General features: G+C 51.1%; 1 protein-coding gene across 1 annotated transcript in view; it reads right to left on the bottom strand.

Annotated features, from left to right (window-relative positions):
- The window catches only part of LOC133118917 (plexin-B2-like), an 86,325-nt gene extending 60,754 nt beyond the window's left edge, over positions 1-25,571 (bottom strand). The window contains exon 1 of the mRNA XM_061229215.1: positions 25,221-25,571. The gene's annotated coding sequence lies outside the window, so the exon portion shown is untranslated. The remainder of the gene's footprint in view (positions 1-25,220) is intronic.
- Positions 25,572-26,307: the final 736 nt, after the last annotated feature.

The following is a 26,307-nucleotide window of genomic DNA, read 5'->3' as shown; positions in this document are numbered from 1 at the left end:
GGGCCCCCGACACGCACACGGCCCCGTCCGGCCGCACGCCGCTCCGCGACCCGCCCGGCAGGGGGGCCGACCGGCCGAGCGAGCGCACGGTTACCGTAGAAACTCTTCTTGGCTGCCCGGCGCTCCGGTGTTCCTGGGGCACCCGCGCTTCCGCGGGCCTCGCAGGTCGCACCGGGCCGATTGGGCGCGCGGCGCCCCCTGGGGGGCTGGGGCGGGGTTGCGAGCGGATAACCTCGGGCACGGACGCGTTTCCGGCAGGGGAAACGCGGCTGGAGGCGGGGGAGGCCCGCGGCGAAGCTCCGTAGCGCTTTCCGCGCTTCGCTGCCCGACCATCGGCGCGGAAACGTCAAACTGTTCGGCTAATGGAAACCCGGGACGGGGCACCGGATCCGGCCGAGCGGAAAATCCCAAAATGCGGCGTGTGACTGTCACCACGGCGACACGGGGCCGCGTCCGGATCTCAACCGCCCCCGCGCGCGCAACCGTGATCCCACCCCCCCCAGCGGCGATCCCACCCCCACAGCCGACCGACATCTTACTGCCACATACAACACGCGGACACACAAACCGTAAAGTATCGATCGACGGTGACCTCACCTCAACCAGAAGCCTGAAACTGTTCAGTATTTCGTATATTATATATTCAGTACGTCGGGCGTATTTGCGTATTGTATTTGGGCATATTGTCGATTTTTTGGCAAACGGAAGGTCAGATGACCTAGTGCCCCAGGGAGCGATGTGGGCGTTTGAAGGCCACATTTCCTGAGCTGTAGCCGCAGTTCATCGCTGAAAATGTGACGTTCGCAGTGTTAATAAACACTATTCTCAGAGCAGAAAACCGCCATTTTATGACTTCATCCAGAAGTCCAAACACGTGCAGGGTAGTGAGGACAGTTGAAAAGGAGCTCATTGGCTAACTCTGGCACATCTACATTCATGTGGAAAGTGATGAATGTGCACTGTCCCTCATAAATAAAATAAAAAAAGAAAATAAATAATTGTTCAGAAAAAAAAAAAGAAGGACTTTGTCGAGCCCAAAACGGCAAGCCCCACCGATTATCTCCTGAGGAACACGCGCAGACTCCAGAGGGTCGGGTCCTTTTCGGACGTCGCCGGCCAGCCCCCCCCCCCCCCGGCTCCCGGGCCATCCTCCCCGGCACGAGCGCCCGCTTCCTGTTCCAGCTCAACGACTTCCTGCCCCGGGCTTGAAGGCAGCGGTAGCGGCTTCCTGTGCGCTCCTTCCCGGGAAGCTCGCTGCGTGGGGTCGGCGTGACATGGCGGACATGGAGCCGGACCCGGGGCGGGGGACCACGGCGCCTCGGAGGCTTCCGGACCCGCTCGGCCGGCGGTTCTGATGTAACCATCAGCGCATTTCTCCACTGCGCACTGTTTACCGCGACACATTCCAGGGTTTTCGCTCCGTACCGTATTTCCTTCCGGGGGGATGAAGCGGAAAGTTGACGCTGGCGTTATGCGGCCTGCTCAGGGGCTCGTGTGTGTGTGTGTGTGTGTGTGTGTACATACAGGCATGCATGCGAGTGTGTGTGTGTGTGTGTGTGTGTACATACAGGCATGCATGCGAGTGTGTGTGCGTGTATGTGTGTGCGCGTGTGCTTGCATGAGTGTGTGCGCATCTGTGCGTGTACATACAGGCATGCATGCGAGTGTGTGTGTGTATGTGTGTGTGTGTGTGTACGTGTCTGTGCTTGATGTAAAAGCACTGCAGTGCAACAGCCTTCCTGCCTCAGAGAGCCTTTAGCCCGTCAGCTAACTTTCCATAAACACAGCGACACGCCGGGAGGCTCTGAACACACTAATACGCTGAGAGGCTCCTGCATACAGATGGCTGATTAGCGGAGCTGGGAGTGGAGAGAGAGCAGAAGCCCCTGAATGTAAACCAGCCCGAGAACACACACACACACACACACACACACACACACACACACACACACACACACTCCAACAGCAGACACGCGGAAAACCCCGCCCGTTGACGGCGAATGTTTACGCGCGAGTTCACGACCGCCCTCAGGAGGGAAGCGAAACGTCCCGGCCTCGCCCAGCTGGAGGAACGAACACCACGCCTCTCAGTTCCGCCGGGTTCTCGGTTTTTCATCCTGTTTTTTTTTTTTTGGGGATGCAAAACACAGCTGATGTGACCAACCCCTCCCGCCACAACAGCCTCGTTTCACGGATGTAGCCCTTCGCGTATTTATAATCCTCGGGTCTTGGTTAGTTTAGTTAGCATTAGCGTTGTTGGCATTTGCGGGGCTTATCGCTTCCATTGTTTCCGTTTAGTTTCTTTGAATGCGAAACACACGGTCGAGCTAAACGGATGTGACCAAACCGCCCCCTCCTCACAGCTTGTTATGGATGTCGTCTTTCGTGTTTATAGTTTATGGTTAGTTTAGTTAGCATTAGCATAGCTAGCGTACGCGGGTTCGTGACATTGCGCATTTACCTGCCAAGTCTGGGCACGACTTTGGGCCAGGGTTAGCGCTGCTGGATGAATGTACTTATGTTTCTTACACACTGCCCTGGATTAGCGTGTGGGCTAAATTGACTGCACAATGAATTAGACCCCCCCCGCCCCGTTCTCTCCAGACTCGGGAGAGACTCCAGCAGCAGCTTCAATACGTCAACCCACCGACATACCATATACTCTAAAACTATTATATACAGTTTGAAATGAATGAAAATGATTCATTTTGAAAGAGAAACAAATAAAAATAAAAAAAGGGTTAAATGCATTTGCAATAGAGCAACTTCCAACTTAGGACCGCCTGAAAACACAATCGCAATGAGCGTGGTTTTGCAGAGCATAACAAGGCTTAAGTACGTGACTGCTTTAATATAGCCCTACAGCATCACTCTGTTACAAGTCAGCATATGTCTGCCTGCGATGTTGAATGTGTGTGTGTGTGTGTGTTGGGGTGTGAGTGTGTGTGTGTGTGTGTTGGGGTGTATGTGTGTGAGTGTGTGTTGGGGTGTGTGTGTGTATGTGTGTGTGTTGGGGTGTATGTGTGAGTGTGTGTTGGGGTGTATGTGTGTGAGTGTGTGTTGGGGTGTATGTGTGTGAGTGTGTGTTGGGGTGTATGTGTGTGAGTGTGTGTTGGGGTGTATGTGTGTGAGTATGTGTTGGGGTGTGTGTGTATGTGTGTGTGTTGGGGTGTGTGTGTATGTGTGTGTGTATGAGTGTGTGTTGGGGTGTGTGTGTGAGTGTGTGTTGGGGTGTGTGTGTGTGAGTGTGTGTTGGGGTGTGTGTGTGTGAGTGTGTGTTGGGGTGTGTGTGTGTGAGTGTGTGTTGGGGTGTGTGTGTGTGAGTGTGTGTTGGGGTGTGTGTGTGTGAGTGCGTGTTGGGGTGTGTGTGTGTGAGTGCGTGTTGGGGTGTGCGTGTGTGAGTGTGTGTTGGGGTGTGCGGGTGTGTGTTGGGGTGTGCGTGTGAGGGTGTGTGTTGGGGTGTGCGCGCGTGTGCGTGAGCGTGTAAGCGTGTGTGTGTGTGCGTGTGTGTGTGTTGGGGTGTGTGTGTGTATGTGTGTGTGTGTGTGTGTGGGTGTATGTGCGTGTGTGTCTGTGTGTGCACGTGCGTGTGTGTGTGTGTAGATGCAGTACATTGGCCACAGCGCTCTACAGGAGATGAGCGGGTGAAGTTCAGGAGAACGCACGCACTCCGTTTCAGTCCGTCGCCGCTCCCCTGCCGAAGAGCCCCATCAGCCGGGCCGCCGTGGGCACACTCCGCTTTCAGACACGGCAGGTGAATGAAATTACCCCTTCTAAAAAGCCAAGGAACCCCTGGGCCCTTCGGAGAACGCCGGGGTAATAAGCAAATTTAATCAGCGGCGTTACGCCGGCTGAAAATAAAGCCGGCCGCATTCCGCGGGGGCCTCCGGGACTCGGCGAGGTGACGCTGGCGTTAGCCTCCGATAAAAGCGCCCGGGGAACAGGCCGGTCTCCCGCTCCGCGCTCCCAACAACTGCGCTCATTTCTGAAAGGAGTCGCGTACGTTTGTCGTTGCGCTTTCAAACTGGATATGACGGCGAGAGGCTTTGATCACTGCCCGCGCCGTGGCGGACAATTAACCCCAATCGCCTCGGCAGCTCCGCGAATAACGCCTACCCCCGCCCCGGGCCCCCGGAACGCCGACCCCCGCCCCGGGCCCCAGGAACGCCGATGCGCTCTTCGCTAATTCTTTTCAAAGTTTTGTCTGAGAACGGCGGGCGTCTGAACTCCCGGAGGACCCCGCTGAAGGAACAAAGACGGGGCTCAGGCACGCTCCGTTTTGAAACGTTCCCCGCAGTTCAGGGTGTGTGTGTGTGTGTGTGTGTGTGTGTGTGTGTGTGTCGGGGAACCACAACCCGGTCTGCCACCGCCGGTCCGACAGAGAAACTGCTGCTCAGAGCTGCAATAACACACATTGTAAATTTTTTTTCACATTAATAGCATTTGGCTGGTGCTCTTATCCAGAGCGACGTACAGTTGATTAGACTAAGCAGGAGACAATCCTCCCCTGGAGCAATGCAGGGTTAAGGGCCTTGCTCAAGGGCCCAACAGCTGTGTGGGTCTTATTGTGGCTACACTGGGATTCGAACCACCAACCTTGCGTGTCCCAGTCATTTACCTTAACCACTACGCTACAGGCCGCCCGACTCGGTGGGGACTGGAGAGAGAGAGCGGGACACGCCCGTGTCAGCTCCGGCAGACGTGAAACCCGAAACTCCCAGCGGTGATCGACCGCGTCCGAGCGCTGGAGGGGGAACTGGCCGGAAACGGGGGGTGGAGAAGCTAGGGCCCGCAACACCTCTGGGGGACATGTCCACCCTCAAGTGTTGGATCGACCCCCCGATCGAGCCAGATTGGGCCGGGCCGAGCCAAGACTGATACCAGGGGAGCTGGACCTCCTCCAGGTTCTGGGAGTATGCGGGGGTTTGGCTGGGGTTTCCAGCTCCAGAATCGACGGATTCCTGATCCGGTGCCACAAAAGAACGACAAACAGAAAGTCTCCTTTCAGAGGTCTGATGGTCCTCACAGTCAGGTCTTAGGCCTTTGGCAGAAAGACATCCTAATGCAGAGCAGCTTATGTGGATTACTTCCTCTGCACACAATCCGCCCGCATACAGCTGAACATTCGCTCAGACAAAGCTCAACCGCGCAACCGCCCGGGAAATTGTTTCGGATTCAAAAACCGTTCTGCGCTCGACTGATCTCGCCTGCTGCGACCGAGCCGACCGGTAAGTGGGGTTTGGCGGACTTTTGACAGGGTTGCATCGGTTGCAGTTCGCCAGGCAAGCTCCGTAAGGCTCACCATGCGCCGGCAGGGGGTCAGGCTGTGACTCAATCCTGCCCGGAGACAGAAGCCAACCGTTACGCTGGGCCGCAGTCCGCCGAGTAGCCCAGCATTAACGCAAGTGTATCGTAGCGAGTAGCCTAGCAGTAGCGCAAGTGTATCATAGCGAGTAGCCTAGCGTTAGAGCAAGCGTAGCCTAGCAAGTAGCCTAGCGCTAGCGTAGCCTAGCGAGTAGCCTAGCATTAGCGCAAGTGTATCGTAGCAAGTAGCCTAGCGTTAGCGCAAGCATCGTCCGGACGACCGTTTTCCAGACGGCGCGACGTGCCCCTCGCTCGAAGAACGGAAACGTTTCGCATTAGTCTCGCCCGTCGCCCTCGGCGTGTGATCATCTTCAAATGTCAAAATATTCAGCAACGATGTGAGAAATGTTGTACTGCCCGGTCAGAAGACGGGGGGGGGGGGGGCTTCAAACGGTGAAAGAAATTGCTTGTTCCTTTTTACAACGTGACTGGGGTTGATGTGGAGCGTTTCGGCGCAGGAATGATGTCTGCGCAGACGCCCATAAGGAGGCACCGCGGGATCAAAAAAAAAAACACATTCAGAAGCGCCTGAACCGGGAGGAGATCCCAGGAGGAGGTTCCAGGCCCAGGTGGGGAAGAGCCTTGAGTAACGGCATGTAAATAACCTGGACTGCTGCGTTACCGAATCCCTAAAATAACAACAAATTAAACTAGTCGCTGTGCAGTGATTTCTGGGAAGGGGACTCAAACCCCCACCCCACCCCCACCACCCTCCAACCGGGAACATGGAAGAGGAACGCAGAACACCGTCCCAAACGTTCCTGGTGAGGATGGGGCTGAAGTGGGAGAGGTGGTGTGAGAGGAGGAGGGAGGGGTGGAGAGTGAGTACAACTGTTCTGCTTATTAAATCACTCTTATTCACATTTAAGAAACAGAACAGAGTCTCGTTTTTATGATTATTGTTATTGAGAAATGTAGTCAACATTTAAATAAGCTTTTTATTGGCAATATGAATGTCATCCCAGTACCAATAAAGCATATAAATTTGATCGAGAGAGAGAGAGAGAGAGAGAGAGAGAGATTACTTCTGTGGGAAGGTGTGTTTGCACAAGTGCTTGTGTGTGTGTGTGTGTGTGTGTGTGTGAGAGAGCGTGTGTGTGAGCGTGTGTGTGAGTGTGTGTGAGTGGGTGTGTGTGTGTGAGGGTATGTGTGAGTGGGTGTGTGTGTGTGTGTGTGTGTGTGTGTGTGTGTGAGTGTGAGTGTGTGTGAGTGAGTGTGTGTATGTGTGTGTGTGTGTGTGTGTGTGTGAGAGAGGGTGTGTGTGAGGGTGTGTGTGTGTGTGTGTGTGTGTGTGTGTGTGTGTGTGTGTGTGTGTGTGTGTGTGTGTGTGTGTGTGAGAGAGGGACTGAGGGGATCAGAGCTGCAGCTGCAGTACTCAGTAATGGAAGCTGAAGTCTGAGCCCCGGCGCCCAGCTCCAACAATTACAAGTGTGTGTGTGTGAATGCGTGTTTGTGTGTGTGTCTGTAAAAGGGGCATGGTTGCCTGTAGCCCTGCTGAACCCAGCTCTCCCAGCACGAGGGACTTACTCGTGTTCACAGCATCTGTGCTCAGCCAATCCACGGTGTCGGGTTTAGTGAGGCGCTTCACGCTCATTGGAGCACGTCTTGGAGGTTCTTGGTTAAGCTTAGTTAGCATTAGCATAGCTAGCATTAGCTGGTTTGTGACGTTGTGCATTTCCTTGCTGGTCTGGGCCATTGGCCAGGGCTAGCTCCACTGCTCATGTTAATTGGGTGAGGGTCCGGATCTGGATCTTCCTCAACTGCACCCAGGCTGACCTGGGGCAGGGCTCTGCAGGTACGGGCTGAACCGAGTCATTCCCGTTCCCTGGAATGGCACCTTTAAAACATGTTTTATAAATAAATAAATAAACATGGAGGACGGTCACGATTGGTGCGGTCAGACCAAAAAAGTGCTGAGCGGGGCGTTTCTGTGAGGAACTCAGACAGGCAGTGGTCTGGAGAGAGAGAGAGCGAGAAAGAGAGAGAGAGAGGGAGAGAGGAGGGGGGAGGGAGAGGGAGAGAGGAGGGGGGAGGGAGAGAGAGAGAGAGGGGGGAGGGAGAGAGAGAGAGAGGGGGGAGGGAGAGAGAGAGAGAGAGGAGGGTGGGGGGGGAGGGAGAGAGAGGAGGGGGAGGGAGGGAGGGAGAGAGAGAGGGGAGGGGGGAGGGGGAGGGAGAGAGAGGGGGAGGGAGGGAGAGAGAGAGAGAGAGAGAGAGAGAGAGAGAGAGAGAGAGAGAGAGAGAGAGAGAGAGAGAGAGAGAGAGAGAGAGAGAGAGAGAGAGAGAGAGAGAGAGAGAGAGAGAGAGAGAGAGGGGGAGGGGGAGGGGGAGAGAGAGAAATGGACAGGAAAAGAGCAGTAGGAGAGGTTCACACAGAAAGATAGGGGGGTAGAGGCCAGAACGATGATCTGAATCAGCACTGCGTTCCACAACAGCCTCATCCACCCTCCAACCCCACACCCTCCCTCCACGCCCCCCCCCCCCCAGCTTCCTGGTTCACACCCCACCGCTACCTCCGTACCACAGTTCCCAAAATTCACACCACCGCACCGAGGGGTTCTCGCCAACAGACCTGCAGAAAATGGCCCCCCGCCGCGTTGAGTGAATACAGGCTGCAGTCAGCTAAACGACCGACGGCACCGGCACGTTCGAATCGCAACAAGCGAACGACAAGACGGAATGGAACGCGGGCCGGACGGGGAGAAGCCACGGGCTTCCGGTTCTCAGCCCAGGGAGTTCACGAGCTTCAGTACGGAGGCGTTTGGCACGGAGAGACTCCGAAGGCCTTTCCAGGGAGGGAGAGGGTTAGGACCGCCGGGACCCCACCGCCACAGGACGCCGAGGACAGAGAGCAGAGACATTCACACACGGGCACGGGCACGGGCACACATAGAAAACACCTGTACACAGACACAGACACATACTCTCACACAGACACACACACAGACACACACACAGACACACACACAGAAAACACCTGTATCCAAGCACAGACACTCACGCATACACACACACACACACACACACACACACACACACACACACACACACACACAGCCAATCAGTTTCCAGCTTTACCATATTACTGGGGACTTTGCCAGTGTTTCGGAGGACTTCATTCAGATTGATGGAAAGGGTCAAAGCGTCACATCAGCTTCCTTCCCTCCCCCCACTGCTATCGATGGGAGGGGGGCAAGAACAGACATAGCACGTCTTTGCAACTGTGCAGGCTCTCAAAACAAACAGACCTGGGTCAAATGCGTAATTGTTTTGGATTGAAATGCTTTTCCGCTCTCAACTGATCTGGCCTAGTGCTACTACCCCCAACCGAGAGGACCAGAAGGCAGGGTTCGCACTTTGTGAGAGTGTATCATAAGTTCCAATACAGCAGACAAGCCCAGTAAAGTGTAGAAAAATATTTGAATCCAAAACAAATGACGTCTTTGACCCAGGTGTGTGCCAATCGTTTCAGCTAGATTAACAACTTTCGGCAACAAACCGATCGGTAATTGGTAATTAACTTACTTGAGTAAGAAGTGCAATAACATTATGCGTGCCGCACCAAGTGAATTCACCAGGGAAACACAAACCGGGACAGTAAAGGGTATTACCCAGCTTTAACTCCACATGACACATCAGAGAATTTCATGTCATAACAATCAATTAGAGGCAGAGTCCAGTTCAGCCCCAGACTAGAGCCAGAGTCCATTTCTAAAAATACAAATAAAAATCTTTTTTATTTTTTTAATGAAAATAAAAAGTGACCGCACTTTCTATGTTTCTCTGCAGCTTGGGTTCAAAGGTCACACTCCGAACCGAACCCCTCGTTGGAGATGGCCGTTCAGGGGAAAGCCATGTGTGGCTGGCACATCAGTGTGGGGGAAGGGGGGCGGGTTTCGGAAAAGGAGCTGGCAGATCAGACCCATAATCCCTTTTGATTAATTACAAAGCGCTCTAAAGGGGGTGGGGGTGGCTCCAACCTGCCTGGAGAGAGACAGAGAGACTGAAAGAGAGAGAGAGGGGAGATAGAGGGGAGAGATAGAGAGGAGAATGCCCCACTCTTCCCTCTCGTGTATTTGTATTGCCTGCCGCCACTTGAGATTAAACATATTTAATCTCAACGGGACTCACCTGGTAACACTAAACAATAAATAATGCACATGCATAAATTACGCCAGTGTCATTTTTTGAACCCTTGATGCGTTCTCCCGCTCGTTATCACTAGCGTTATTGGCTGCAGCAGCCGCTATCGGCGACGGAGAGCGTTCGGCGGCCAGTGTGTGTGTGCGTGTGTGTGTGTGTGTGTGTGTGTGTGTGTGTGTGTGTGTGTGTAACAGGCAGAACTACCCATAATCCACAGCGCCGCCATTCACAATGGACGGAACGTTCGGCAACTGTTGCTACCATTAAGTTTCTACGAGCACGACAGCTAATGCTAGCACCCAGCGCATCTCCCTGATTCACAACAGTGAAGAATCTCTCGCTCTCTTCTGGGAGTAGTGCCAAAGGGGAAGTCAAACCCAGATTCTGGAAGAGACCCAACGGTCAACAGTCCCTGATGTTATTTCTACGATGTTGACATTGCGAGACTCCAGCAGGAGACGTTTTTAAAAGGCCCAAGCAGTCATTTCCATCAAACTGTTGGTGGTTTTCAGCAAAAACATACTTGGATCATACCTTGGTGTATTATGGTGTATCATCTTGTAGTTTTTAACGTATTGCAATGGCATCTTTGTCACCTGGGCCTACAACTAAATACTGAGCCTTAGTTACGGATTGAGTTTGGATAAGGCAACTGGGAATGTCAAGTACATTAGATATAGTTAGACATAGTTTATTTTTCTTATTTCTAAACGTTAGCCAGCTACTCTACTGATGAGTGAATGAAGAGCTTCCAAGCTGAGCAAGGACTCCAAAATGTCAGTCATTAAAAAAATAATAATAATGAAATGCGAAAGATGGAAGATGAACAAGACAGTGGTGTCGGTGACACTTATTTTAAATACTTATTTTTCCGTTTTGATTCATATGAGGATCTTTACCGTTATATTTATCAGGGGAATAATTCTAGACCATTGGACCACAGCGGAGACTTTGTGTTCATCGTACGCCATCAGGCATTCGATTAGTAACGGAAATGACAGAGTGGGCCTTTAATGGAGCCTGCGTGGAGGCGATCCAGATCACCGGCAGCCCCAGGCTTCAGTCCGGAACTTTCCGGAATAACTGGATCTGACACTACGGGCATTACTATAACACTGTGTTCTTGAGAAGCACGGAGAGGCTTTTTAAAAACTTTATTATATTAAAAGTTTACAATTATTTTGGTGCCAGGAAAAGATTAAGGTGGAAGCAAGCAAGTCATTGCTTTACATTCCTGTATCACTGGTTATAGCTGGTTGTTAACTTCAAGCCTACAGTACTTATTCTACTGTATACCAACAAAGCAATAAAAACGTTATTCCCCCATTGTATTGTGCTTTTATAGGTCTATGTTTAGGCAAAAAAACCCATTACGGCTACACTTAGAAGCAAATAGCAGAACATACAAAAATAAATTTACAGTCAAAGCTACGCCTTTCCAAAATTCACCATAAAACCTCATAAACAGCTGTCCACTCTGTCCAAGTTGCTTTGTCAACACATCAAAAGTTCAGAAACACATTCAAAGTGTCCAAATTATAATAAATGCATTATACCCTGAGGCACACGGAGACCATCGTCCTCAGCAACTAGAGAGGGAGGGAGCGAGAGAAAGGGAAAGAGGGAAAGTGAAAAAAAATGCACTGCAAAAAAAAACTGACAGGAGAAAATGAGAGAGAACGAGAGAGAGAGAACGAGAGAGAGAGAACGAGAGAGAGAGAACGAGAGAGAGAGAACGAGAGAGAGAGAACGAGAGAGAGAGAACGAGAGAGAGAGAACGAGAGAGAGAGAACGAGAGAATGAGAGTGAGAGAATGAGAGTGAGAGTGAGAGAATGAGAGAATGAGAGAATGAGAGACAGAGAGAGAATGAGGCAGTGGTTGGAGGCACACACAGAAACCCAGGAGCCAGCCCGGGCTGAGCACAGGGGAGTCAGAGCTGACATGAGGGGGGTGATGGGGGCGGGGGTGATTTGACAGACAGAAACACAGTCCAGTGAACACACAGAAACACACAGTCCAGTGAAGACGCAGAAACACACAGTCCAGTGAACATGCAGAAACACACAGTCCAGTGAACATGCAGAAACACACAGTCCAGTGAACACGCAGAAACACAGTCCAGTGAACACGCGACAGACAGAAACACACAGTCCAGTGAACACGTGACACACAGAAACACAGTCCGGTGAATACGTGACACACAGAAACACAGTCCAGTGAATACGTGACAGACAGAAACACACAGTCCAGTGAACACGTGACAGACAGAAAAACCACAGCCCGTCACGTCTCACCCGCTCCCAAAGCCACATTCCTTCTGCTGTATTCATCCAGGCATCGGGGGGGAGGGGGTTTAAAGATTTAAAGCCTGGCTGTACAGACAGTACTGGCACGGGGGGTTTGGCACAGGGGGGTTTGGCCCGGGAGCCGGTTCGCGTCATACAGCGTGGGTCTGCGCTTAAAAACCGACCAGTCGAACGCTGAAGAAACGCTAAAAGCATGAAGCGGTGATTATTTATTTCCCGCGAACCATCTACCGCTTCCACAGTGACGACTGGAGGCTAAGCTCTCACTAACAGCAAGGGCTGCGGACATTTTGTGGCGATGTGGTTTGCCATGTTGTTATTTTGCACGTGCACTCGGAGACCGATTTAATAGACTTGGACTCGGTCATCTGCTGCTGTAGGTCAACCACTTCAAGTTCTGCGTTCAGAGACGCTCTTCTGCATACCATTGTTGACGCGCAATGTTATTTCAGTCACCGTCTCATTCCTGCCAGCTTGAACAAGTCTGGCCATTCTCCTCCGACCTCTCTCCTGAACAAGGTGTTGCCACCCACACAACTGCCACAAACTGGATGGTTTTGTTTTTTCCACCCCACACCATTCTACGCAAACTCTAGAGCACAGGTGTCAAACTCCAGTCCTGGAGGGCCGTAGTGTCTGCTGGTTTTTGGGGTGTTCTGGGTTCATTCAAGTCATTGATTGGTTAAAGAATCCACACGCCTTGTTCTCAAGGCCTTAATTGGCCTTAATTGGCAGCTGATTGAAAGGAAACCACAAAAACCTGCAGACACTGCGGCCCCCTGGGGATTCAGTTTGACACCCCTGCTCTAGAGAGTGTTGTGCATGAAACTCCCAGGAGATCAGAACATTCTGAGACACTGAAACCAACCCGTCTGGCACCAAAAATCATTCCACGGGCAAAGTCACCAACATCACATTTCTGCCTCTGTTCTGTTCATTCTGTTCTTTCCGTTCTTGGTCTGTGACGCCCTAACCAGTGAATCCCGCTCGCTGGGCTCACATTTCTTCCCCCGTTCTGCCCTTTTTGTTCTTTTTGTTCTTTCTGTTCTTGGTCTGTGACGCCCAGGCTCACATTTCTTCCCCCGTTCTGGTTGTGGTTGTGGTTGTGAATGTAATGTCCCTCGACCTGTGACCGGACCTTGCACTTTTCTGAGACGTCAGCAGCTTTAAGCAGAAGGCTGAGATGAGTCCTTCAGACGGACAGCACAGAGGCCCTCGTCTCTAATCAGGCCCTGTCCGTGGCCCCTGCTCCTCCAGCACAGCGCGCGGGCCCCTCTGAATACCAATGTCCTCTGTAACGCGGCAGTGCCGGGGCCCCGATTGCTCATCTCGCAGCGGCAGAGCCGGCACTGCGGTGCGGATTTCAGCATTCATCTTCGATTTTTTTTTATTTCAGAGACAGGGCGGTCGTTAACAGTCTGCGGGATTTTCACACGGGTCACGTCCAGCCGCGCTTCTCCCTCCCTCCTGGGGGCTTTCCAACGCCGCTCTGCCTTCAGCAGAAAAGGCGTCCGCGTGTTTAAAGGAGCCGAGATCCCTCACCGCTGAGGGCCGCGCTCTCTGGGCTGAGGGCCGCGCTCTCTGGGCTGAGGGCCGCGCTCTCTGGGCTGAGGGCCACGCTCACAGGGCTGAGGGCCACGCTCTCTGGGCTGAGGGCCGCGCTCTCTGGGCTGAGGGCCACGCTCTCTGGGCTGAGGGCCACGCTCTCTGGGCTGAGGGCCACGCTCTCTGGGCTGGGGGCCACACTCACTAGGCTGGGGGCCACACTCACTAGGCTGGGGGCCACACTCACTAGGCTGGGGGCCACACTCACTAGGCTGGGGGCCACACTCACCGAGCTGAGGGCCCCGCTCTCTGGGCTGGGGGCCACACTCACCGGGCTGAGGGCCCCGCTCGCCCGGCTGAGATCCGACACCCACTCTTGGTCTAATTAGGCAGCAACATGGGGGACCGAACCAGTTTTTAATTGGTTCCTTTGCTGCCGTTCTCAGACTCCTGATGACGATGGGGAAATATTATCACCATGCTGCCTGCCTTTCATCTTTTACTCATCTTTGTTTGGAGGAAAAGTTTTTTTTTTTTTTTTTGTTTGGTCGGGAAAGAAATTCATGTGGGGAAAAAAGAAAATAATAAAAGCTTGGAGGGTGTATTGTGGAAGAATCAGGACAGCCAGCGAACAGAACATTCTCACAACGTTGCCGCAATGTTACGGCAACGTTGTAACATTGACAAAACATTTCAGGAACGTTGCGAGGACATTTCGCATATGCTGGGTGATGACCTCTAAATTCTATGAAAAAGCATGACCACAGCCGCAGGACCAGTACGGCAACACACACACACACACACACACACACACATCACACACGCACATACAGAGGCAGAGGCTCACACACAGGTTTGAGTGAAAAACAGAAGAGGGCCACAGCCGCTCAGTCCGGAGCAGAGAGGTGCTGCCATAGCAACAGCACGGAGTTCCACCCGAGTTCAAAGGTCACAGCCGTATCTGCACCATTCCAACTGAGAACCGTTGCCATTGGAGCGCTTCCATAAACGATGGCGAATATGCTCTCCGGAAGGCGATAAACCGAATGGGCGGGGTTTGGAAAGACCCTTTGGGTGGGATAGGGCCGCCTGAATTAAAAACGAGAGTGCTATCAAAGTCCCGTCATACGTGCCGACTACAACGCAGTGCAAGTATGTCTGGATTACGGCTTCTGTTGAACGCCCAAAGGGAATGTTGAATGCAAGGCAAATGCACTGCAAGATCAGACCTGGGTGAAATATTTAATTGTGCTTGATTCAAATTATTCGATTGATCTTGCCTGGTACGATTATGCCAACCGAGAGGGCCAGAACTTTAGCCCTTTTTGAGAGCGTTTCGTAGGTTCCAGCTTCTCCATCTTGTAGAAGTATTCGAATCCAAAACTACTCGACCCAGGCCTGTGCAAGATACATGGAACATAAAAAATACCAAAAAAAAAACAAAAAAACCACATACCGTAAGGAAAAATTTCATGGAATGTAAATACAAACTGCCAAGTGAAAGTCATACTTCCAGCGAATCTTCCAGCGTAATTTGAGCCCTGACTACGTATAAAACCAAACAGGCACTTTCTATTCTTTTTTCTTTTTTGTTTAAAGACTTCAGGCGCGACTGTCGGGCGTGAAAGAGCGGGTCGGCCCCTCTCGCTGCAAGCTAAGCGGGTAAATGTTTAACTTTCGCGAGCCGCCATGTGGGTTTTACAGCCGTGCCCTGACGGGAGGGCGAAGTCCGGAAGGAGACGAAGCGCGGCGTTGCGTATTCCTCTGGAGAAAGATCTAGAAAGAACGGGGGAGGGAGGAAGGGGGGAGGCTATGACGCCCTGGCCACACGCCAGCCTTGAGCGTCAGCACAGAATGCGGTTTGCCTTTTACCCCGTTCGCTTAAAACGTCCTCGCCTTGTTTTCCGGAATGATCCGTCGTGTCCTCGCGCTTCAGGTGCACGTGGTCTCTGCAGCGTTTTGTGTCAGTCCCAGTATTTTTATTTTAGTTTTTTTATGCTATTTGGCAAAATGTTACAATCCTTTTCTAAGATGAAAAGGCCTCAGTTAAAGACTTGAAGAAACAGCAGGGGTCTGAGCTCTCTCACACACTCTCACACTCTCACACTCTCACACTCTCACACTCTCACACTCTCACACTCTCACACTCTCACACTCTCACACTCTCACACACACACACACACACACACACACACACACACACACACACACACACACACACACACACACACCTCCTGGCCCAAGGGCACAGCCAGCACCTTGTTAAGACGGGGGTCGGACAGGAGACACAGGTGAGATTGGATCCAGCCACGCTCACTCGCTGATAGAATTACATTATTGATCAGCTGACAGATTGCGTTATGAGGAATTTGTGGATCCACACATCTGTCTGGTGGGCGGGTACGGGTGCGGAATCGATCGCCCTCGCCGCTCATTAGAACAGCGAGCCAGTTTACTTCAGCTCGATCGAATTGATCTGCAATTAAGACAAAAACAATTAAAACGCGAGTCTCCTAGCATCAAGTTCGCAGACATTGGGACTCCAGGATGCAGCACCTATTCTCTCAGGGAGTTCTCAGCACCAGCGAAGTCAGTGATTGGCTCCAGAATCCACCGGCGATTCATTTAAGTCAGTGATTGGCTCCAGAATCCACCAGCAATTCATTTAAGTCAGAGGTTGCCAAATTAATCCACCAGCCATTCATTTATGTCATCGATTGGCAAATGAATTGATCGGCTAACAAGTACAGTGATTGATTTATGTCATTGATCGGCAAACAAATACAGGGATTGATTTTGGTCATTGATTGGCAACGGAACCCCCACGCAGCTCGTTCTCCAGGCCATAATTGACAGCTAATTGAAAGAAAACCAAAAAACACAGACACTGTGGCTCCTTGTGAATTCAGGCTGACGCTCCAGATCTCAGGGCGTGGGCAAAACAGCTCAGAAAGAGCAGAAGGTCCCGCTGAGAAGCTTCCCATTCCTCCACTACCGGGATTTACCATGAGGGACCAAAGTGTGGGTCGAACCGCCATTATTCAGGGCTGCTGTTCGATTTAAAAACTACCGACTAAAGACGAGGCCAGTGCTTTCCCTCCACAAGTGTGTGGGAAATCCTCCATCCATTATCCTAACCAGCTTATCCTGAACAGGGTCGCAAGGGGGCTGGAGCCTATCCCAGCATGCAGTGCAACCCACTGCACGGTCCGTGCCGCCCCGTGTGGGAAATCTCCCCTGCAAATAAAAGACTTCTGCCACCGCGTCGCTTCTCTGAGGATGTCCCAGCTGGTGAGAAGCTCCTCCCCCCGGGATGAGTGGCCAAGTGACGGACAGCGTCGTCCCACGAGAGGGGAACCCGTCGACGTGTCGCCACGGTCAACCGAGGAGGGATGCCTTTCTGGGATCTTCTCTTCTCTCCTTTCCTTTCCACCTACCATGACCAAACCTGGTTTTGAGGCAAAGGGACCAGACCTGAACTTGTCCTCAGGAGCCAATTGCCTGAAGGCAGGCTCTTTACATAGTTTCAGAGACTGCCGCTTTGTATTTTTAGTCCCTTCATTCAAGACTTCCACCAACGCCATTTTAGAAACTTCAACACTCAAGCACAACTATTGGAAAATGCCAAGACTTCCATATGGCACTCTTGACATTGTACCTTTTCAAACAAACAAAATGGCTGCTATACTCCAGTTTCAAGCCCCTATTAAATCCCTACTAAATTATGAAACGTTATTGTCGTAAAACTCGCTAAACTAAGCTTACTGTAAAGTAAAAACGCAGACGTTCAGACCCGTCCACTGGCCGGGCTAGTCTCCCAGGGAGAAATGAGGAAACTGGACTTTCAATTGCCCCTGAAAATAAACTCGGCCCGCCTACCTGATTTCCAAGCAGACGGCAAAAAGGAACTGGTACTAACGTGAGGCTTGCGTTTGTGGGAAGTGAAACCTTCTGAATGGATGAGATGGAGAGGAAAAGCGAATGGAAATATACACTGTTAAAAAAAAAAAAAAAAAGAGTTGTCGCCTTAACAACACAGCGACGATGGCTGTGACGGGCGGCCATTTTGATTCTCAGATCTCGCTCCAACCGACGCGAGCCGGGCACCGGCCTGAGACCCCGTCCGCTACCGGGAGGATCGGTACACCGCCGTGTTTGCAACAAACGTTCTGACGCAGCGGTAAACTCCCGAGCTACTGCCAAGCTGCTGAGAAGGCTGGGAGACGGCCCTCGTTGAGGGTCTAACGGAGCAGAAAGGAGCGGGGCAGAGCGCGACCCCAACATGCTAACAGACACGGCAGGGCCTCACAACGCACAAGCCGCCCACCGACCACCACACACACACAAACACAGGCTTACACACAAACACAGGCATACACTCACACTCACACTCTCAAACACACTCTCTCACACACACACACACACACACACACACACACACACACACACACACACACACACACACACACACACACACACACACACACACACACAGCTCAGGGCTAGCCTGGCTCCTCACACCTGCAGACACCAGGCACAGTGAGCAGCAGGTCGGCTCAGGGCTAGCCTGGCTCCTCACACCTGCAGACACCAGGTACAGTCGGCTCAGGGCTAGCCTGGCTCCTCACACCTGCAGACACCAGGTACAGTCGGCTCAGGGCTAGCCTGGCTCCTCACACCTGCAGACACCAGGTACAGTGAGCAGCAGGTCGGCTCAGGGCTAGCCTGGCTCCTCACACCTGCAGACACCAGGTACAGTCAGCTCAGGGCTAGCCTGGCTCCTCACACCTGCAGACACCAGGCACAGTGAGCAGCAGGTCGGCTCAGGGCTAGCCTGGCTCCTCACACCTGCAGACACCAGGTACAGTCGGCTCAGGGCTAGCCTGGCTCCTCACACCTGCAGACACCAGGTACAGTCGGCTCAGGGCTAGCCTGGCTCCTCACACCTGCAGACACCAGGTACAGTGAGCAGCAGGTCGGCTCAGGGCTAGCCTGGCTCCTCACACCTGCAGACACCAGGTACAGTCGGCTCAGGGCTAGCCTGGCTCCTCACACCTGCAGACACCAGGTACAGTCGGCTCAGGGCTAGCCTGGCTCCTCACACCTGCAGACACCAGGCACAGTGAGCAGCAGGTCGGCTCAGGGCTAGCGCAGGGCACGGGCCCAGGGGGGAGAGAGGTTCATGTGTGTGAACGCACAGTCATCTAGGAGGAGCATTCTGTTAGCCCTGTGGTCTGTGTCCTACTTTTCCCTTTGTGTCTTCTTCGGGATACTAATGCATAATCAACCCCTTTTAGATTCGATTAGAGCGTTACCGTCCTCACAAAAGAGATTAATTTATCATCTTAAAAGTTCATTTTTAATTTGCCGTGGTTAATGTAACCGCTTTTCGTCCATCATTTTCTGGCCTTAATGTACTGCGATTTCTCTCAGGGACCTTCTCAGGATTTCATGTTCCGCATTTCATATGCTATGCTTGGGAAAGTGTGTGTGTGTGTGTGTGTGTGTGTGTGTGTGTGTGTGTGTGTGTGTATTCTACTGCCCAGGAATCATATATATAAATTAGATGTTGGCCAGTGCATCATTGCATATTCCCACATCCCTGAGAAATGATAGGAACAAAAGTAAAGTGAACAGGCACCTTTGGGATTCCAGTGGCTTTCTCCACACTCTCCACACTCTCCACACTCTCCACACTCTCCACACTCTCCACACTCTCCACACTCTCCACACTCTCCACACTCTCCACACTCTCCACACTCCCCTGAGGCTGAGACAGTCCCACAGGCACCCAAACGACCAGCGACAGTCCCTCTCTGTTCTCTCCCCTCTCCTGACCACAGCCGACCCCGGAAACCCCTCCAAACTGCCTCCGCACGAGACCACCGCGCTTCCCTGTGAGACGCAGAGCATCACGCAGTCCCAGTTAACCTCAGCGGAGCGGGTTCCCAACCCGGGTCCAGGAGAGCTCCGGGCATCTGCCAGTCGAGAGCCGGGGGAGCAGGGGCGCCTTTAACCGGAAAATGTTCAACGCACCACAGTTGCGGTTTAAATAAATGTTTGACTATGTTTCGCGACGTTTCGCTACGTTTCGCGACGCTACGTTTCATCGAGGCTAAAAGCGGCCCAGGTGAGATGAGTTACAGCAGTCGATTACAGAACTAACTGATTAATTAAGTGCAGAGTAACAACGAAAACCAGCAGACCCTGTAGCTCTCCAGGACCAGAGCTGCAGGCTACCGCTATAGTAGCATATTTTTTTTACGTCCAAAGACTTCTGTTCATTTCTTTTTAATAAATTTCAATTTGGTGCCCAAACGTGGAGCTTGACAGGTTCAAGTCTGACCCAAAATTTGGGAACGTCCAATTATCGGCGAGGGAGATGTAGCCGGGTCTCAAAACGGTCGGTCCACCGGCACGCACGACACGCCTGTGTCCACAAACTACCAGATCAAAAAATCGCAAACCCTCGCTCTGATCCTAGTCCCAAGCCCGTGTCACAATCTCATACTTGGAAACTATGTGGCAAAAGAGTAAACTTTTTTCCCCCCTGCATACCTCTTGGACCATATGTACAATAGGTCATTTCGGATTTAACGGTCAAGAGAGGAATAGCAGCAAAAAACCACCCACAAACCACAACACTGTTTATCCCTCCCCCTTCTCTGTAAATGCGCTGATGTTGAAACGCCATTGGCTGTGGCAATTAGAACCAATTTTCAACCAATGAGCTTGAATTATTGTACAGCTATACGATTTTTTTGGTACAGAGTGTCTGTCCGTCACCTGCATATTTGGAAACCCGAAATTTACTCTACTATAAACCGGACTATAAACACAGGCAGAGAGTGAGTCAACATGCCAGTGAGCCTTTTTCAATGATAGGAAGGGATTTACAATGGTCTTGTAACAATGTTTTAACACAAAAATCTTACCTATTGTACCTTTAAATAAATGGGCGATTTTCAATTGCGCACAAGCACAAACTTTGTAGTTATGAGCATTGAGACGAGTGCTCAGAGGTGAGATGGGTTTTTGCCGATGTTGTCATGCAGAAGGCATCCGGCTACGTTGGCAGCACAGTACCTTGGGGATTCCCAGGATTTCAACTGAGTCTGAGCAGAGGACCCAAATGAAGAGGCACTGCTGTGTGCGTGCGTGTGCGTGTGTGTGTGTGAGAGAGAGAGAGAGAGAGAGAGAGGGAGTGTGTGTGTGAGAGAGAGAGAGAGAGAGAGAGGGGGGGGTGTGGGTGTGTGTGTGTGCGTGCGTGCGTGTGAGAGAGAGAGAGGGAGTGCGTGTGTGGGTGTGTGTGTCTGTGTGTGTCTGTGTGTGCATATGCACGCAAGTCTAAGTGCAGGCATCAGTATGTACGCACATCTGTGCTCATGCCTGTCCATTTATGTATGCCAGTAGCTGTCGATTAGGGTGCATTCCTGTGTGTGCGTGCGCGACTGTGCATGTGCCTGTGCCTGTGTGTGAGCGAGCATGTCTGTGTGTGTATTTGTATGTGTGTGCTGGTGTGTGTGTGTATGTGTATGTGTGTGTGCATGCGAGGCAGTGTGTTTGCGTATGTGTGTGCGTAGGTGTGCATGTGTGCGTGTGCATGTGCATGTGCGTGGGTGTGTGTGTGTGCATGTGTGTGAGTGTGTGCTCGTGTGTGCATGCGAGGCAGTGTGTTTGTGTGTGTGCGCGTGGGTGTGTGAGCGTGGGTGTGTGCGTGGGTGTGTGCGTGGGTGTGTGCGTGGGTGTGTGCGTGGGTGTGTGCGTGGGTGCATGTGTGCGGGGGTGTGTGCGGGGGTGTGTGCGGGGGTGTGTGTGTGTGTGTGTGTGTGTGGGTGTGTGGGTGTGTGGGTGTGTGGGTGTGGGTGTGGGTGGGTGTGGGTGTGTGTGGGTGGGTGTGGGGGTGTGTGGGTGGGTGTGGGGGTGTGTGGGTGGGTGTGGGTGTGTGTGTGGGGGTGTGCGGGGGTGTGCGGGTGGGTGTGGGTGTGTGTGTGGGGGTGTGCGGGGGTGTGCGTGTGGGTGTGCGGGGGTGTGTGTGTGTGTGTGTGCATGCGCACGTGGCAGCATTCTGCTCTGGCCGGATCCCATCTCCTTCACGCCCCGTGCGTTACCCCCGCCCTCACGGGTTGGCTGACCTTCACTGCCAGCTGCTGCCAGGGCAACGACCCCTCCCGCATCTGCCCCCCAGAACCCCCCCCACCCAACCCCCACACCCCCCCCACACCCCCCACTAACACCAGACCTGGCTGTGGTCCAGTTTCAATCCAGAATTAAAAGCCCTCAGCACAGAGCCGAGGGCAGCCGCTATCACACCAACACCGGCCTTTTAATGCGCAGCAGAGGGTGGGGATATTTCCCTGTGCTTTGGGAGAGGGCGATTGCACACAGTCCCAGCAGGAGGGCCCAGCAGAGGAGCCATCATCCAGCCACCTCAGCCATCTATGGGACTCAGGACTGAATATATGAGGTGGCGACATGGCTCAGGCAGTAAGAGCGGTCGTCTGGCAGTCGGAGGGTGGCCGGTTCGATCCCCCGCCCGGGCTGTGTCGAAGCGTCCCTGAGCAAGACACCTAACCCCCCAATGCTCCTGACGAGCTGGTCGGTGCCTTGCATGGCAGCCAATCGCCGTCGGTGTGTGAGTGTGTGTATGAGAAGCATCAATTGTACAGCGCTTTGGATAAAGGCGCTATATAAATGCCAACCATTTACCAGGGTACCATTTACAACACTTGCCTGGAACTGACCAGGCCTGAAAGAGAAGTTTGCAAGACCTCCCTTGACCCAGGGCAAGTATCTAAAATATTTGCGCAAACCAAGCAAATGCAGAACGGCAATCCCAGCCGACAAACCCTCTGTTCCCAACACCAGGCGATAGACAGTCGCTGGTCCATTCCAGGTCATGGGAAGCACACACAGAAGGTAGTCAGGAGACTACCTTGATATACAGCTGATGTACAAACATATATCTCTCTACCTGTATGTCGGCCCATTCGGACCAGCAGCCGATGGTTAAATCAGTTTGATTACTCCCATAGCAATACACAACAACAATATACAGATTTAAAGGGGGGAATTTGCCTTTAAATTGACGAGTTGCATGGGTCCCAAATCCAACACAGCATGAGAGAATATCAGTTTGGAAGCGGACGCCTTCACGGCTACATATGCACAATGCATATGTAGCCGCTGAGAGTGGGGACCGCGCTATAAGAAAGATGGCACTGGAAAAGGTTCAGAGAAGGGCAACCAGATTGATTCCATGTACAAAAGATAAGAATTATGAGGATAGACTTAAGATGCTTAATCTCTAAATTTAGTAAAAGGAGACTTAGGGGGGATTTGATTGATTTCATTAAAGGGATCAACGAAGTTATATTGGCAATTATTCAGGTCAGGGTGAGTTCAGTTAGAGGAACGAGAGAGCACACATGGAATTTGGCAAAGGAAAAATTCCTTACAGATATTAGGCAGTATTTTTTTTCACACAGCGAGTGGTCATTGTGTGCAATAGCTTGCCAGGACATGTAGTGAAGGCAGAAACACTGGGGATTTTCAAGACCAGACTTGATACGGACTTAGATTCTATTCAGCTTTCAGGCAAACTAGGCAGTAGATGCACTTAGGGGTAGGAAAAGGTGCGCTTTGCTGGGCTGAATGGTCTGTTCTCGCCATTACCTTATGTTAATTAAAGAATGAACAATACAGAGGAACCGCTCGTACACATCCCAAAATTATATTCTCCTCACAAATACCTCACGGAGGCTAGGCCTACATTTCAGCTGGTTAACAGAAAACAGGGCCTCAACCACTGGGAACAAACGCGGTCTTAAACGGAAAACGAAAGCTTGCAGAAAACCAATGGGAAGTTCCCCATCTGCGGTCTAAAATATATCGAAACCAGTGTGCCAAAAGTAATTCCAAAGTTTACCGTACAAGCTAAATGCAATCGATGACTCACTGCTGATAAGTCATAAGTCATAAGACTGCAAATGCCTATGCGCAAGAGCAGATAACAAATGATACGTCGTCCCTTTCTATGTCCAAAAATAATCTCTAATCTACAGTTTTAGGAAGCAAGAAACATTCGCTTGCCCAAACATCAGTGGTATTAGAAGACGCTTTTCCCTTTTAACTTTGTGCAGGCTACATTGTGGCTAATCTGTGAATGAAAGGAAATATCCCATTTCACAACCGTCATAAAGGGACATCTGTAGAGAGATGAGGGTGTATTCTAGCGTGGAAAAACAGCCCAGAAGATAAATCGTTTACAATGCTTTACTGTGGAGATAAGGACGCGGCTCCATCTCTATTTATTCAGAAAGAAAGATAAACACCGAATGGTGGATGAAACTGGGCTCGGTTTTAAGTTGCGTGCATTCAGTGCGTCGAGCAGATGGCTCTTTCAGAAAACTGGCCTCGTTCAAACTACAATTTAAGGACTCCAAACGCTTCCACCTCGACCAGGCAGCGAGAGGCGATATTTAATCCTTTCCACAACCATTTCAACGCAGCGGCAAGGACTCCCATTTAACGTAATTTAACGAGGACAATCCAGATCCGTTTTTCAGTCCTACTGCTTTTCGGGAAAGGGGGACTCAAACTGCGACTGAGAAAGTAAACAAGCCTTTACAGTGAGCGCATTGAACAGATCCAGGGACAGAGGAGTACGAGAAAGACAGCGTAACCTCGATCAAGCGATTCGGGGCGCTCATGAATAGGGTCACTGTCTCAGTGTCTGCACGAAAACAAAACTAACGGTGAAATACTCACCAACAGTCTACGGGCATTGAACAATGCTCTCTCTTTTATCCAAGCTGTTTACTAGCATCTATAGTACAGATGATTTTCCTGAATTGTTACAACACACTGCATGTAATACTGGATCACCAATGGCCCTTACAAGCGGAGGCAATGTAATCCAGTTGTCACACTCATGCATAAAATGTTTCATTCAACGTAGAGTACAAAAAAGCATTAACCAATTTAGCAACATTTCAACAGCCCACCGCAATCGCTTATCGACTGCACACAGCTTTTAACAACGTCGCAGGCATACGACGAATTCTAAAACTGGTTCCAGAGCAGCCTACAAAGTAGCCCACGCAAAACACGGATTGTCACTTATAAAAGGTAGGCGTGGAAGATGATAGTTTCCTGACGAGCATTTTTCTGGGAACGCATTCTCGTACTTTCTTCCGTACCTACTTTAATTTTCCGGCACGTAGCCAATTTAAGTCTGTCGACATAAAACCGAATACCAGACCGCATCGATCATTTTAGGCTACACATTTTCACATACAAAGTGTAAACAATTGCTTTTGGTGGCCCTAGTCTACCTCGGTCATAGCTGTAAGCTACGATCAGTCTTCTTCAACCGACAGCCACGCTATCCATATTTGAGCGAATATGCATAGCCTACAAACTAGGTGCACGAATTGGAATAATAACCACATCGCATTCGAAAGACTGTTATATCAGCGATCAATTACTAATCCAAGGGAACAATGCCGGCAGATAACAAGTGTTTATTAAAAACAAACATATTTACAAAAACTAAAGTTATGTGTGTCACAACCTAACAAAACATCCGGTTAGCCATCCCATGGATTGGAAAGGCGAAACTGCAGCGGCGCGGTATTCCACGGAAGTACGCTACAGTAACATACAATTCCTCGTATCGACCTATGGATAGACACCATTTCAGTTATCCTATAAAAAGACTATAAATTCGGCTTTGAACAAGAGCCTAAATGTTACAAACGTGGCATATACGCTATTTTACTGGTCTATGCATTGCCTACAAATCTTCACACGACAGTTCTATAGTCTACTGGCATCGACCAGAAATAACAGTTTCAACTCACCTTGAAAGCACAGCAGTTGAAAACACTTAAGTTGTCCAAATTTCGTTTCCCCGTTCCACGACAAAAGCAAAATATATTCCCGATCCACGACGCGAAAAAAGTTCACATTTTACACAGGCTACTCCCCGAAGCCAGAAAGATGAAACAAAAAAAAAAAGATCATTCCATGAAAACGCCGGGAACCACTTAGAAAACACGAAAACCTACAAGGACAACTTCCCCCCGAAAAAAATCGTACGGGAAAAAAAAAACAGCGAAGTATTTTCTCCACGCCCAGGTACAAAATCACATGATTAAGCCAGGTGTGTTTCCGTCGTAAATTGTGCTTCAGTTCAGGACACACCTGTGTGATCCATTCACATCCGCTTTGAACATTTGAAACAGGAAATTCTGAAAAAAAAAACTGCGACGAAGGAGAACGATACGCCCGGAGGAAAGGAGGAGAAAAGAAAGGGGGATTATTATTCTCCTCCCCCTTCTCAGTACAAAAGGTTGACTCGAGCGCGTATCGTTTTACAAGGAGGGTTGGGAGAGACACAAAACAGCCAACTAGCCTACAACTTTCATCTCGGCCCAACCCTCTTTAACCGAAAACAAGCAATGGAGGTTTCCCTCCAGCGCCAGATCCAGTTGACCATAGTACCATACAGTTGTTTTCCCGTTGGTAGGTTTCGCGCAGAAAATTATTTTAATCCACTGTAGATTAATGTCAAACCAGAGATTAGGGAAGCTTCACCGGAGAACGTATTATTTAGTACCAGCGCAGAAAGCATCTTCCCTCGTCCTCTTTCGTTAGTTTTAATTATAGGGAGTAGAGCAAATATTTCTCACCCCAAAATGTAGCATCATAAAAATATATGCGCGTATCGACGAGCCTCCCGTCGGTTCCCCTGCAATGATGCAACGCCTGGAAATAATGACGCTCTTATTGTGATTGCCACTTTGGCACGGGGCAGTGGTAGACCTAACTGGAATTCTGAGCCACGTGCATTTCAGATAGAGCGAGTAGAGCAATTGCACTCGCGCCAAGAGCAATGGCTACACGGGAAGAGCTGCCCGGTTGCGAATGGAAACGGTGTCGCAGTTT

The sequence above is a fragment of the Conger conger genome, chromosome 19 (genome assembly GCF_963514075.1).
Source record: "Conger conger chromosome 19, fConCon1.1, whole genome shotgun sequence".
NCBI lineage: Eukaryota > Metazoa > Chordata > Actinopteri > Anguilliformes > Congridae > Conger > Conger conger.
Note: the sequence above shows the minus strand (reverse complement) of the source record. Positions and strands in the feature narration are given on the sequence as shown.